The sequence below is a fragment of the Thermobia domestica genome, chromosome 5 (assembly GCF_964235325.1).
Source record: "Thermobia domestica chromosome 5, izTheDome1.hap1.1, whole genome shotgun sequence".
NCBI classification, from domain to species: Eukaryota; Metazoa; Arthropoda; class Insecta; order Zygentoma; family Lepismatidae; genus Thermobia; species Thermobia domestica.
The window spans coordinates 88,613,051-88,628,455 of record NC_137458.1 but is presented as its reverse complement, the minus strand read 5'-3'; positions in this window follow the sequence as shown (position 1 = coordinate 88,628,455).

The window sequence follows — 15,405 nt, the reverse complement described above, 5'->3', positions numbered from 1 at the left end:
ACTATCAAATTATATATATGTATTGTAACAACAAAGCAATTTTTGCCTAATTATTTACATTAAAATTTAACAATGAAATATTGTTAAAACCGACGGCCTCATTCAAATTTGTAACATTCAAAGTTAATTAAAATTAGAAATTAGACAACAATAAGATCCCACTTTGCATTAAGTCCGCTGGCAAAACTACAAAATATTACATTCCTTGAACAGTGCACAATTTACATTTTACAGATTATTAAAATATAATTATTCACTAATACACGTTATTGTGATAAGCCTCACAACAGCATCCTCAAACCTTCGCCGAGATTACAAAAAGATCTCCTCCAGTTCCTTACCAGAGGGTAGCGTTCCCAAAACTGATGCAACGTTCCCTCTTTGTACTGCCATGCTGATGCGTTGCAGTAGAAACGAGGTTGCTCTAGCATCTCCTGACGATAAACGAATGCGATGACCAACTTCTTTTATAAAGTTAAGGCCTTCGGGACCCCATGAACCACCCGATTCGACAGCTATAGCGACAAAATGATATTTGTCGAGTAAATTGCTATATTTCCTGCGCTTTTCTGTTTCCCGGCGAGCAGCCACGTTGCCAGCTTGTGCTGAGGAAGAATGTATATTTGAAGGGGCGAAGGTGTCGGAACAAGTAAAATCCCATAGAAGTGCTTTTCCTTTCTTCCACGGTATTAGTCATACCATCTGGCCTCTTGCCGTCTGCACGACTGCATCCCAACGGTTCACATATAGAAGGAACTCCTGCTGAAATTAGTGCCCTCATGATAATGTCGTTGACGCTGGAGTGGCGTGAATGTCTGCCCGCACTATTGGCACAGGAGAGTCCATGAAGACCCTTCTTGTCTACGACACTTCTACAGGCAGGACATCTGTGTTGCTCGCAAACATTGCTCCCAAACGCAGTGCACTGGCAATTCGAAAACTGTAATTGGGAAGACGTAATCCTAAAGAAGGTGACGGGATAGCATGGAGCCAAGCGCCTGCTTCTGGAGATGATGTAGCTAGAAGTCTGGCCTTATCTTCTGGGTTATCGGATGACTGAAGCAGAGCTGAAAAGTGATGATTTATAAGAGGATCGTCCCAAGAGGATTGTAGTCCTCTCTTATCAAGGTCAGGGGGATCTGATCCCACTATAGATGACCACTTAGCAATGCTATCGTTGACATCCGAATCCGATACTAGGCTAAGATCTTGTTGGAGAATGGTCTCGATCAATGGCTTAGCGCCATAGAATGAAGACAGAAAGGATGAAATAGCCAGATCCATGGCGCGACGAATGCCGAGACCTCCGTGGTTAACAGGAAGGGACGCCTGCAGCCAAGAGTTATTGTTGAGTGAACAATTCAGGATATATTCTAGACCGGTTTTCAAGGTGTTGTCATAGCATTCCAGTAGATCAGCATCCCGCCAAGAAGGAGCACAGCGAAGAAAGTATAGCAGCCTTGGCATGGACAATGAGGCACGTAGTAGGTAAAAGGCAGAGTGAGCTGAAATCAAGGAAAGACGTGTAAAGAATAATTCTAATTTAGAAATTTTGTCTTTTAATATTGTTCGTCTTGCCTCATTAGATAATGCTGCTCCTAATAAGCTGGCGTCATCTGTCGAAATTCTTTGAATCCCAGGCGCGGCTTCGTCAAACAGCTTGAAGAGATTATTAGACTGCTCATTGGAAACTCCGAGAAAGCTGACCTCACATTTGGAGAAATTCATTTGCAATCCGATCTACTTAGCCCGTCTACGGATCATTTCTAATGTCTCTAGTACTGTATCCTTGTCTCCAGCTATAGTCCCGTCATCCAAATACCATATGTTCAGTTCTGTATTGATACTATTAACGATGGATTGTAAAGTTAGTGCGAACAAACCAGGGCCAAGAGGGTCACCTTGTTGTACGCCACGCTGAGAGAGGATTATTTCATCTCCTAAGTATAAGTTGCTCGGTTGCGAGTAGCACTGATGTACGTATCGATAAATTGATGGAAAATTGTTTTTTTACCTGTATGAGCATAGAATCACGATTCAGCTCGTTGAATGCGTTTCTAAAGTCTATCTTCAGAAACACTTTCTCCTGATGGTGTGGAAAAGAGTAGTACATACGAGCAGCGTGGACTGCTGCTTCTGCTCCATGTGAGACGCAAACTCCCAGTTGGTGTGGGGATAGAAAAAGTGTTAGAGGTTCTCTAATTCTATGGCAAATTATTTTGGCTGACAATCTCCTCCACACATTGCCTACTGCGATGGGACGAATGCCGCCACTTTTCTTCCTCAAAGCTATTAGTGATGCTCCAAAGAAAATAGGTCTAATTTCCATGGGCACATCACCCGAAATAATAAAGTGGAGAAAATCATAGATGGCGTTAGTCAGGTGTTCTTTAGCTTTGCAGTCTTGGGAGAGTAGGAGGTCCTTTAATATTGAAGGACGGAGACGGTCCATACCTCCTGATGACCCGGAAGGAAATGATTTAAGTGCCTTCGTAAACTCGTCAGCTGATACTCTAGGCACTGGGCTCAATGAGATCGGGAGGTTCAAAAGGGTGGCTGTGAGCCGGGTGTTTCTCTTTTAATGCTTCTAATACAGATCCATTCGGAGAAGCTATAGTATCTTCTGAGATGAGAAGCCGTACTGCGTTGCGGACATCACCATCTACTAATTTGTTCTCGACATTCTTAATGTTAAAAGTGGAATTTACTGGTCGTCGAGCTTTGAAGGATTTTTTACTGTGGTTTTATTGTATTATTGTATTCTACTCGTCTCTTTGCGTTTTCGACTCAACGTCGAGCGTCTTGCAAAGCTCCAACGATGACTGTCTTCAGTATAAGCTACATCAAGGTGAGAGAGAGACATCCGAATGTAAAATGTAAGTTTTAACCTTTGAATATTTAGTCTCTGAAGAAGTAATTTCTTCAATGGCAGTCTCCTGCTAGGCCTCTTTGGTAACAGCTCTTAATGCTTAATTATTGTTAATTGTTAAATTTAATATTGTTAGTTATGCAGACTATATTTGAGCTCATTGAAATAAAGAATTTATATTCAGTTGTTAAATGCAACAAGTCTACATGTGTATAATAATGTTATAAGTAATTTCTTGTAATAAATCTTTATATTGAAATTCTTTTCTTTCACATACACTACATAAATAATAATAAACTGTTATCAAGAGTAAAGATACTACCACTATACATATTCATACCGAAAGGTAAATTATCACTTACTAAATTAAACAATACTGTAATACATTGCTCCGTGCTCTTTTTTTCTTAAAAAAAATAAAATAAAATAAAATAAAAAATGAAAGTGAAATGGCGGAATGTACTGGCCTAGAAATCAGAACATTCCCTACAATCCGTTGTTCAGTAAATCTATATCAGAAAAGTTCCTGCCAAAGTGAAAGTGATGAAAAGGTTATTTTTATGAAAGCTGACACTATAAAATACGAAAATTAACATTAAACACTCTTAGTTTCTTAAAAATACATTCTTTTTTCACGATTGTACAATGATTATTATTGATCACATTTTGTCAACTGAAAATAATAATAGTAAGTACGCTAGACCCAATAATGGTATGATGAGTTTCTTACTAGTAACCTAATTTCTTTGATCTGGTATCTTCCTCCATGAATATACAAGGTGGACACAGTCTTTGCCCTGATAAATATCGGTAAAACAACATAGTAGTTATTTTGTGCCTAGATTCTATTAATGTGTAAGTGGATATAGAATGTGTTGATTTTCGTTTCTAGCAGATCTCATGAATCTGCTTGCTAACCTTGTCACTGTCCCTGTTCACATCCACTTGTACATTAATGTTGTTTTCGTAAACGCTTGCAGATGCAAAAATTGGCACTCCACCGACAACAAAGATGGCCGCCATTCAGGAACATTTGTATATACGACAACGTGAATGATGTCATTGACCTTCTCATACATACGGTTCGTCACACTCAAACTTCTATAATTTTCGGAGAGGGTCTAGTAACCATTTTCACCATCTTTGAACCACTTCAGATGGATTGACCCAGATGCGTTTTTTTTTTTTTTTTGTCAGGGTTTGAAGAATTGAATGTTAAGTTTAATAGAAAGATCATCTCCGACATGTTCTCCTGTACGAGTTCAACAAAAGTTCCAGTGCCGCAGACACATCCAGACGAACATGTGCAGTGTATGAAGAAAACGCTATTACTGAAAAGACCACCCAATACAAGTTACGAAATAGAAATTTTGATCTGTGTGTTGTCCCATGTTCTGGTCATTAATTCCACTTAGTTGAAGACCATTTGAACGACTTTGATTCACAGTAATCTACGTCAAAGCACCCAGGAATTGGCTATGGAGATAGGCAGTGGCCAGACAGCTGCTGTGCGACATTTTCAGAGTATGGGAAAGGATGAAACACTGGGTTCATCAGTGCCTCATTCACTCAGTGTAGATAACAAGAAACCAATGATCAGCGTGTTGAAATATTCGGCGGTTTCTTGCATATCCATCATTGTGAATCCTGTCGCCAATATCATCTCTTTCTCTCACACATTGTTACCGGAGATGAGAAATGGTGCCTGTACATCAACTTTAAGAGGAGGAAGGAATGGGTTGAACAAAGGCAACACGACGTCTTAAACAGGATTTGATCCCAAGAAGACAATGCTGTAGGTCTGGTGTGTGGGACGTAAAATGAATTATCCATAGTGAACTACTGCGTCATTGTACCATCATTGCTGCTATATTCTATGATGAACTCCAGTGTGTTCATGCAACATTTTAAGGCAAAAAGTCCAAATAAACAATCGGCAAAGTATAATCATCTACATGAACAACAGACAACATGCACACACATGACCACCGTTGCCATTCAGAGTTGCCGTATTCCCAAGGTGTGGCTCCTACAAAAAAACGTCTTTTCCGGTCACTGTCATATACATTCCCGTGGTACATTCTTCAAAAACTATGAGCAGCTGCAAAATTTCACTGAGGACTTCTATACATCCAAGTCACCAGTGCCTGTACGTTGGTAACATATTATAAACAATGCGGGGAATACATCAGTATCCTATTGTCTAATTAATTCAACCCTTAAATACAATCGCATCAGTCGTTTGGCTCCACACTAGTATGGCGTCTTATGTTAAATGAAAACGTTTTTGAACTCACAAAAGGAAAGATCGTACGCAAGACTCTCTTATCCTACGGAGAATCGTACAGTAACATGAAAGCGCTTTTCTTTTTAAATATTCACACCTTTTCTTTTTTCCTTCCAGACACGTTTATTATTTTGCTTTGAAATTATGCATCAAAAAATAAAATAGAGTACTATAATAATTATTCTAAAATATATGATATTAATGTTACTTTGCTGCATGACAATAACAGAAGAAAGAAAAAAACATTGATTTGTTAATAATCACAACTGAAGTTACAATCTTCATCTTGCAAATGGGCGTCGTCACTTTCCATTAAATTCTACTTTGTATTCGGACTACATAGAAGACATTTTGTGGTGCAATTTTAATTTATTTTGTGATTGTGAGAAACTGACACAAGTAGATCCATTATACGAGGTGTTAAAAAAGAAACTGAACTTTTAAAGTAGCGCGCCAACCGGCAGATAAAGCGAGCTGCGGCTGCTGATCGCACCTAGTAATACAGTCCCTGTCCATAAGACCCGTAGGAAAGTCATGTCTGACGGCTGTTCTCTTCAAATCCTGTTAGTACATGTCTAAACAAGTGTAAATCAAGAGGGTACACTTTTTGACTTATGGGCAGTTTTTTCTACAGGGGCGTAATCCCAGGGGGACGGCACCCCTTTTCAGTTGTTGCCGACTTTTCCTAAAATGATTATAGCTGCCGTTGTGATTGTAGCAGAACAATGAATGAGGGTTGTTTTCTTTCTAAATAGTTCACGAAATAAACCTAGATATAGATTTTTGACGTAGCCGTAAAAATAGAGGGGGAAGAGGGGGCAAAGTCCAATTTTGACTAATTTTTCAAAAGGTCTGTTTTTATTTTCTTTCCATAATGTCCAAACAGTGATCTCTTGTGTGACAACGATTTTTCGGCCAAGACTTACAACAATCGTCTATACAAGGACGCAATTTTTGACAAATATCTTTCAATAGTTATCTCCACAAAAAGTGTAATGTAGTCAAATGCTCCGTTGTTTCGGGTTTGCTTCACTACACACGTTGCAATTCTAATAGAAGTAGAAAATTATTAGCATATCGTTGTATTATTATTCACAATTCTTAGAATAAACAGCACTGATAATTTTGTTTATCATATTCCTGCTCCAAAAAGTACATGACGTACAACAATATTTCTTGGTATTAAGTGGCTTTATTTGTGAACCTTTTGCTAACTGTGGATAATTTTGTTTTCGTTTTGTTAACTAACAATGAGTTTCAATGTAAAATGTCTCGAATCTTACCTCTAAAATAGAAATTTTGTCGTATGTGAATTTTTCCAGGTTTTCTTTACAGCAGCTGCTGGAAAGGATGGAGAGAAACGTACTGATTTAGTGTGCCCTACTGCCTGCACTCTCCACTTAAAAATAATTGGTTATGCATTTCATGTGGTGATGTTACCTTCGCATCATTAATAATTTTAAATGTATTCATGTCTGGTCTAATAACAATGGACTACCATTTTTCTTGCAGATCACTGATGTAATAATTTTCTGAAAGGATTTGAAGTTATTCTGGTGAAGTAGTTATGGCATCAAGTTTGGAAAGTTCTTTACGTGAAGTGAAATTAACACAAGGAACTAGTATTGATTTAGACCTTACCAAAAGATAGACAAACATCACAAGACTACAACTTCAACAATTGGTAGAAATAATATAAAAATGCTGCTGAAATCAGGCAAGATGATGTGTTTCAGAGACTTCGTTCAATGGACTGTGAAGTGGAATTTGTGTATCATTGCAATAATACCTGCTACAAGTCTTACACACTGAAAAAAGTCGTTACTTAAATTACAAAGAAATAGTGACGCTAGAGAGGATGAAAAATCGCCAATTAAACAATCTACAAATAGCTACGTTCAGATACACTATCCCGTACAGAAAGTCATGTCAAAAAACATCCAGCATACGAAGTAACATGTGTAGTGTGTGGTCTCAATAAACACGCTGGTGTCAGGGAGAAGCACAGGACTTGTGAAAGTAACCGAGGCAGCAATGTCCTCCTCGAGGCAGCAATGTTTTTTAAAGACGATGTGTATACGAGAACTTGTGATCTAGAAGATGAGTCATCAGTTTTGGAGCAGACTTACACTATCATAAAATACGCCTAGAAACATACCTTATTAATTTCAGAAGTTCACAGGAAAACAAATGCACTGAAAGAAAGTCGCCCAAGGAAGAAATGATAAAAGAACTTTCACCTGTAATCAAACAGCTTCTGGAAGATGGCTGCGGTGTGACTTTGTCAGAAATACTAGGCAACTTAAACAGTAAAGGGACAGGAATCGTGATAAGCAACAAAGAAGTCTAGCATTTTACTGAAGATTTTTGTAACTACGATTAAATTTTCTAAACCTATTAAAACCAATGAGTCTCTTATTGCCTATTCATCAAATTTGACTACCGAGAAACTAACACAGACCGTCCGGAACCACAATGCTATAAGAGATGCCGGAAGATTAATAAGAAACTCCCTTAAAACTGCAACTTTGACCTTGACAGAACCATTGGTGATGCTCAGGATCCGAAGAAGTCATGGATCAATACACCTGTTCCACAAACACTGCTTGATTTTTTATCAGAACTTTCCCAAGTAGGACGATTGTCTCTTATGTCAAGCTTCATGGAAGACGTGGATTTACTTGAAGACGATGGAGTCGTTGATATAGACTACTGATAAAGCTGAAGATGACGTAGTGACAAAAAATTCTCTTTCTTGTAGAATAAAGTCAATTTTTCAGATGCTCTTCTATAACGTACATAGAGGCAAGAAAAAACACCTTTACATCTCATGACAGCTCATGTTATACATGAAAAATGTAAAAGTAAAAGTTTGATAACATCTTTCAATAAACATGGTGTATCTGCAAGCTACAACCAAGTTATGCATGCGTTTGCCAAATTAGCCCAACACACTGTCAAGCCTTGTTCTGACGGTATTTCACTTCCAAGTCACTTTGTTAGTAATAAATTTACAGTGGGTGCGATGGATAACTTCGACCACGAAGAAGCTACACTTTCAGGTTTGCAAGGATGTCATGACACTGTTCTGGTACTATTTTAAAGGAAACCTAAAGAGGCAACAAAAAAGTCATATTCACTGGATATTGTTGAGAAGAATTTTTCCAAACGTGTGACGTCTCAACTCCTATGTCAAAGCCTAAAGCATTATCGCAAGCAACCGCTGCCTTTGATGGTACCTCAGAATTTAAAAACGCTTGAAGATTTTTTTGATGTGGATGTAAGTGAAGTGACATTAAGGGAATCTGTGATCAGTATGATGAAAGCTTTGCACTCACTCAGTGATAGGGACGTTACCTGGGGCACTGTCAATGCAGTGATATCGAAATCTGAAGTTCCTCTTCAGCAATTTGGGTTCTTACCTATATTGCCATTCCCAATTACAGCATATGATAGTGTCTATTCTGCAATGAAAAACTTCCAGTGCCTTCTCAATCGTCTTCATCAAACCGCTTTACCTATAGCTTGAGACGAGGGAGTTTACCACATCGCTGCATAAATCTAAATTACTTCAAACGAATTCCCAGACATCGTCCTGATGATGGGATCTATCCATATGACCAAAGCACTATTAGCGTGCATAGGTAAATATATATCAGGAAGTGGATATGAAAACATCCTTATTGGAAACTCAGTATTTGGACCAAGAGTAGTTGAAATTGTACTGAAAGCGAGTAACTACATTCGCTCTACAAAAGCAATGTTCATGCTTGCTGAAGTAATTGAAAGGCTGAAATGGAAAACATTTTTGAAAGGTAATGTCAGTGCACCTAGTAAAATAGCCACCGACACATTGAGAGCAATTAAAGATAAATATATTGAAAAAGCACAACTCCTGTTTCGAGATCTTACTAACATTTCCATAAGCTTAATCCAAGGGATGAAAGAGTTCTCTCAGATGAATGCGGAGCGATCAGAATCGTGTCAGTATTTGGAAAGTTTTTTGTTTCTTGTGTCTCTTCTGAAGGATCTTATTCGAGCAGACAGAGAAGGTAATTGGCTTCTTCATTTAAATGCCGTTCAACAACTCCTCCCAGTGTTTCACGTTTTTGATAGAATCAATTACTTGAGGAAGAGTGCCATCACATTCCATCAGTTCTCATCTTCCCATTATACCAATATAATTCTATATGCATTCTTTAAAAGTGGATACCTAGCTGAACGTTATGAACGGTTTGTAACTCCCAAGAAGTTTGCCTTAGGTCTTGACGGTGCGAACGTTTGTGATCAATGTGGAGCGCCATTTTTCATTCGGTGCTCATGGTGCAAGTTAATGGTATGTTTTAAACATTTCGTGAATGTCGACGATGTCCATTTTGTGAAGTGTAATGTATACATCCCATATAAAGTTGATCTCTACCTCCCGAATACACATTTTTTGTCGCGTTCCTGATGCACATGGTGTTATTAGCAGTTAATATTTTTCATGTTATCATTGTTCACACTACACTTTCAAATGAGCTTTACTAGAGATTGCACTTGCGACCTCGCACTCAAGGGGTTCCTTGTGAGTAGTGAAGTACGTGATGGAGGACCAATTCCGACTTGTAACAATCAAATTTGGCAAGTGAAATGAAGTTTCGGATGAACATTTAATGAAGCCTATTGAAGAAGCAGATTTGAGAATAATTCCACATATATATCTCACACTTAAAGAATGCTACCAGCAACTAATCGTAGCATCAAATGTACTTGTCATTTTTCATCACTGCTTGAAGTTCTTTCAAACGAAAAGTCTTCAGGCTCTTTGGCTGCGAAAATCTTCAAAAGAGTTCATACCAATTCACACGTTACCACGAAAAATTGGCACATTATGTGACCTTATTCTATCAGTGCATTTCCTCACAGGTTCGGACATCATTAGTAAAGTGGGGACCAAGTTTTCGGCCTTGAAAGCAAATCCTGAAAAGTACCTTCTATATTTTGGCCAGCAATTACCTGGAAATCCGGATACATTTCGACTAGCAGAAAACCATCTTGTACAGGTGTTAAAGCCTGGGAGTCCGTCTGCGACGTTTGATCAGCTACGGCTCGAACTATTTTCACATTCAAAGACTCCAAATCTCCTATCACTACCACCTACAAGCTTCCCATTAAGTGTACATCTTCAGCATAGCTTTTTCATGGTTTACACTTGCTCTTCTGCATTGAGTTCAAACTCATCACTATTACCAGAACTTTATGTTTGGTCAGTGGATGACGACAGTATGTTAATTTCAGACTTTCATTTAAACTTCCTCCCAGAAGATCTCTTGATAAGTTGTGGCTGCAAAATGAAATGTACGAAAAAAAGTCGCTGTATCTTCAACTTTGTGTGTTGCATATACTTCTGCAAGTGCTGTGAATTCTGTGAAAATCGAGAGAAAAGTGACTTCTAGCTACGGTAACGCATTTAACAGAGGTGGGTGATTACGTAAACAAAAATATAAAATTTTAAATACTATATATATACATGTTTATAGAGAAGTAATTCTTCACCTGATCTATTTACGTAATTATTCTTCAATAATAAAAGAACATTCTATATCATTCAAAAAGGAAAACATCCCTCTTGAATAATGTCCCTTTGATCCTAAGAACGTTATCAGTGCTGTTTATTTTAAGAATCGTGAATAATAATACAACGATATGTTAATAATTTTCTACTCCTATTAGAACTGCGTCTGCGAAACGTGTGTAGTGAAGCAAACATGAAACACGGAAGTTTACATTCTGAAACATTTCGCGCATCTGACTACATTACACTTTTTGTGGAGATAACTATTGAAAAATATTTGTCAAAAATTGCGTCCTTGTATAGACGATTCTTGTGTCTTGGCCAAAAAATCGTTGTTACACAAGAGATCACCGTTTGGACATTATGGAAAGAAAATAAATACAGACTTTTGAAAAATTAGCCAAAATTCGCCTTTGCCCTCTCTTCCCCCTCTATTTGAAAGGCTACGCCCAAAACGTGTATCTGGGTTTATTTCGTGGACTATTTAGAAAGAAAACAACCCTCATTTATTGTTCTACTACAATCACAATGGCAGCTACAATCATTTTAAAAAAAGTCGGCAACAACTGAAAAGGGGTGCCGCCTCCCTAGCATTACGCCCCTGTAGAAAAAAACTGCCCATAAGTCAAAAAGTCTACCCTTGTGATTTACACTTATTTAGACATGTACTAACAGGATTTGAAGAGAACAGCCGTCAGACATGACTTTCCTACGGGTCTTATGGACAGGGACTAGACTATAGCGGCAGGTTTAAACAATCTGCTATTTCACCTCGTTTCGCTATGACCATTAGTATTTGATTTACAGCCGCTGAAGTGAGCACGTGCACAAGCTGTTCGTCGGATTAATGATAGATCGACAATTCAAGAGCTTGAAGAGCAACGTGCGTGTGTGAAATTTTGCTACAAACTTGGTAAAATATTTACAAAGATATTTCAATTGTTTTTCAATTCAGTCAGGATCTCCTTGTCCGAAAAAAGCATTCATGAGTCGATCAAAGGTCGTTTTTTTTTTTGTTTTGTTTGTTTGTTTGTTTAAATTGGAAAGGCATTGTTTACCATGAATTTATATTACGTGGTCAGATGTTAAACAGTTTTACCAGGACATTTTAGTACGGTTGAGGGATGTGTGCAGGAAGAGGCCTGAATTGTGGAAAATCCAGACTTGGATGGTGAACCGTGCCAATGGGCCTACATACACTTTGCTCCTAATCCATAGTTACCTTGCAAAACCTCAAATTCCCGATGTCCCCCATCTACCCTCAGCAGACTTTTCCTGTTTCCCGAACTTAAAATTACTTTGAAAGGACGTCGTTTCCAAACCATAGAGAGTCAGGACAATGGGACAAGAGACCTGCGCACCATCTCAGAAAGTGCGTATCGGGAGGCTTTCTAAAAATGGAAGAAACGTTGACGACAGTGTATTGCCAGGAGAGGAACTACTTTGAGGGCGACAGTGCTTAAAATGTTCAATGAACAACAAAGATGTTATAGTGTCTTTTTTTTTTTTTTTTTAATCTCGTATTTCACATTGGCTAACTAAAACGCACGCATTCACTCTTTCTAAGCTTATTTCTTTTTAAATTGATTTTACTGAACGACAAGAGGAACACAGTGCCCAAAGCATCACTACGACAGACAGCAGCGAATTGTGAACCAGTAGTCATTGTGAAACAAAAAACACAACAGAGACATTTTTTTCTTTTTTGCCTAATAAAATATGGTTACAAAATTTCAGTAAGAAAAGCGTACATAACGCGTACGGTCAAGGGGCGGACTGTATACCGTGCAATAAGAGCAAATTACCGTACTTTCAAAGGGATCACACTAGAACAAGACATTATGCTGACCTTATGAGGGAAGGGGAGACGGAAGCGAGCTCAAATCCAAGAAACAAGTTCACAAATCCTAACAAGATGTGTTCCCGACCACCATGACAATGGTCCAGGCCACACCTCAGCAGCTACCATGGCAACTATTCATGAATTTAGGGTTGAATTAGTTCTTCATTCAAAGGATTTGCCGTCCTCAGATTTCCATTTGTTTCCAAATCTTTAAAAAAAAAGCTCTAGCTGGACGACGTTTTGCTAGTCATTACAGCCGTGAAGTTTTTGTGGTCACAACCGAAAGGTATGTTTTCGATTGGGTTTACTGCTGTAGCAAGTGTTTTGATGCACAAGGGAATTGTTAAAAAATGAAGGTATGATCGAACCTGTATCTCATATTCTACTACCACCCATCATATTCTACTACTTTATAAGGAAAAAAAGAATGGGTTAGATTTGTAGTAAAAATGTGCTTTTCTACGGCGTCATTCTAACCAAAGACAGAAGAAAATGTAATACTAGCGGAATCATTAATCATAGTATTTGTGCAAATATTTCTGCGCACAGGTGTGAATGTAGGCATATACTGATAGTGGTCGAAGCTTTCACTGGTATATGTTTGAAGAATACAGTCTTTCTTCTATATCATAGTCTTATTTTGCAAGCACTCTTAAAAGTATACTTCACATTCTTTATTTCTAGGGATAACTGGTTATACAATTTTATATTGTATCTTAAATTCACGTGCATATATTCAGATTTCTTGAACACAATTTAAAGCAGCAATCTGGAATGTCTAAACGACAATAATGTACGCCATTTCTAATTACTTGTATTTGAGAATTTACAAATTTCAAATTAGGTTTACATATTATATTGATTTATAACACAGCTGATACATGTTGCCTGCTGTCAATACTATGGATTACACAGATATAATCGGTATAATAAAATAAAACAATATTTTATATTATCTAGATCTTTAGCATTTGTAGAAGCGCTTAAGAGTTGGTGGTGCTTTACTACATTAGACCTGAACCCCTACTGAAAGACGCTTAGTACGGGCTACAGATGAATTATATATTATGTATGAGTGGTGGGTCCTCTTAAATTTTATCCAAATGATAAATTATACGCGCACTTCAATGCTAGATAATCTTCTGTTCTTGGTATTTGACTATTCTTAACCATTTAATTGGCAAGCATTGATAGCATTACCATTAAAATGTTTAGTGTGCTTTTATAGTTGAACCATGTCTTTCTAATCATAATTTCGTAATTTTTGTACTTTGGTTACAAAATATAGGATGTTTATTTCAAAGCAACATTGCCCTATTATGGTCAAATATCATAAAAATACTCTCAGTAATTAGCAAGTTTCGTTGAAATATTTTCCTACAGAGCAAGAAACCACAATAAAAAAAAATAAATAAAAAAAAATAAAAATAAAAATAAAAATAAATAAAAAGAACTTTCGCGGAACATAGGAGATAAAACTTCTGCAATACTAAATTTGACTATCCCCTGTTGACAAAGATTAGAAGTATCTAAAGAAGCTACCCACAAATCATGTATATGCATATTGTATGAAAGCAATAATGCCAATTAAATAATCACTGAAGTTATAATTCGTGCGCAATAGAATGCGATGTTGAGAGCAACTGCCAAATAAAGGGTTAACCTGTACGTTCTACTATTCAATAGCTCCTACTGCTTTGGTTTGCGTTCCATCGTAAATTCGTAAAATTCTGTTATAACTCGTAGAATCTAAAATATACTTACTTCAATTGAAGAGACCAGCCTGATGTACGATGCTGCAACTCTATACTAGAAGCCAATTACAATGGGTTTCAGCTTCTGTTTATTCTGTTGATATTTCCTGTGCAGCTAAAGATAATTTTGCAACCAGCGTCTCTACTGTAACTCTACCTTCGCCCATCGGACTTCATTCGTGAAATGCATTATAATTGAACAAATATTAGACTAACCATTAAGAAGAAAAAGAATACAGAATGTATATATTAAACATGTATGATATCGGGGTAGCGGTGGCTCAGTAGTAGAGAGTTCACTTTTGGTGTGTGAAGTTCCTGTTCAATTTCTCCCAGCTTGCGCCAAGTGAGTTTTGTGTTGGACAAACACCGCGTGTGTGTGTTTGGGGGGGAGGTCTAGGTATTCTTCTGTTTTCCCGCACTTTCTTCATTCTACCATCTTATTCATTATCATATTAGTCTTTCTTAGTCTCGGTGCATACACGTGGATGTTAAAAAGCAACTCTGCAAAATAAAAAGTATGCAGACGTAACACGGTAACATTCTAACGCAGCTCTGCTTATAGAAGACTTTTTTAAATTAGCGGCCTAAGTATCCCATGTATTTTTACCAATATTTTAACCCTTTTGCTACCACCAGTAATTGTATATGCCCCCATAGTTCCTAGTACAACCAGTGGTAATTTGAGGTTTTAGTACAATCAGTGGCAAAACTTGTTTCACACCATATCAACTGTAGGGTTGATGTCAACTGAACAAATGTCTCAAAAGATGCTTCGATTTGAATATAACGACGAAATGGTTGTCGTTTGGTTATTTTGCCAACTTATCAAATTTCTGTAGTTGTAATCATCAGGGTCTTGTAACAAAAGCCGCCACTGAATCTGAATTGGAAGAAAATGGTCAGAACGTCTTTTATTACAAAGCAGAAGCAATAATATATATATATATATATATATATATATATATATATATATATATATATATATATATATATATATATATATATATATATATATATATAACTTATATTGTAAAACATCGAAAGAAAGAGAGAAAAATTGTTGTAACATTCTTTTAAATTTTTTGAAAAATA